The following is a 1,023-nucleotide window of genomic DNA, read 5'->3' as shown; positions in this document are numbered from 1 at the left end:
GAGTGTCAATCTCAAGAACTCCTTTCTTCTGACTTGTCCCATTGTTCACAGGATTTCTTTCAGAAGTGTACATGAATTGGTTATTTGCAACCATTTCAATGAGCTCTTGAGCTTCTGTAGGCGTCTTCTTCAGATGAAGAGATCCTCCAGCAGAGCTATCCAAAGACATCTTGGATAGTTCAGATAGACCATCATAGAAAATACCTATGATGCTCCATTCAGAAAGCATGTCAGAAGGACATTTTCTGATTAATTGTTTGTATCTTTCCCAAGCTTCATAGAGGGATTCTCCATCCTTTTGTCTGAAGGTTTGGACTTCCACTCTAAGCTTACTCAATTTTTGAGGTGGAAAGAACTTTGCCAAGAAGGCATTGACTAGTTTTTCCCATGAGTCCAGGCTTTCTTTAGGTTGTGAGTCCAACCATGTTCTAGCTCTGTCTCTTACAGCAAAAGGGAATAGCATAAGTCTATAGACTTCAGGGTCTACCCCATTAGTCTTGACAGTGTCACAGATTTGCAAGAATTCAGCTAAGAACTGATGAGGATCTTCCAATGGAAGTCCATGGAACTTGCAATTCTGTTGCATTAGAGAAACTAATTGAGGCTTAAGCTCAAAGTTGTTTACTCCAATGGCAGGGATAGAGATGCTTCTCCCATAGAAGTCGGGAGTAGGTGCAGTAAAGTCACCCAGCACCTTCCTTGCATTGTTGGCATTGTTGTTGTTTTCGGCTGCCATGGCTTCTTCTTCTTTGAAGAATTCGGTCAGGTCCTCAACAGAGAGTTGTGCCTTAGCTTCTCTTAGCTTTCGCTTCAAGGTCCTTTCAGGTTCAGGGTCAGCTTCAACAAGAATGCCTTTGTCTTTGCTCCTGCTCATATGAAAGAGAAGAGAACAAGAAAATGTGGAATCCTCTATGTCATAGTATAGAGATTCCTTGAGGTGTCAGAGGAAAAGAAGAGTAGAAGACAGAAGTAGAAAATTTGAACTTATCAGAGAAGAATGAGTTCAAATTTTGCATTAAGGAA

General features: G+C 41.1%; 1 non-coding gene across 1 annotated transcript; it reads left to right on the top strand.

Moving 5' to 3' along the window:
* The first annotated feature begins 223 nt into the window (after window positions 1-223).
* LOC130977267 (small nucleolar RNA R71) lies at window positions 224-331 on the top strand. The gene has a single exon (XR_009084967.1). It is a non-coding gene; the product is annotated as a small nucleolar RNA R71 (small nucleolar RNA).
* Window positions 332-1,023: the final 692 nt, after the last annotated feature.

Source organism: Arachis stenosperma, chromosome 4 (genome assembly GCF_014773155.1).
Source record: "Arachis stenosperma cultivar V10309 chromosome 4, arast.V10309.gnm1.PFL2, whole genome shotgun sequence".
Taxonomy (NCBI): domain Eukaryota; kingdom Viridiplantae; phylum Streptophyta; class Magnoliopsida; order Fabales; family Fabaceae; genus Arachis; species Arachis stenosperma.
The sequence above is the reverse complement of the archived record's forward strand: the minus strand, read 5'-3'. Positions and strand labels throughout refer to the sequence as shown.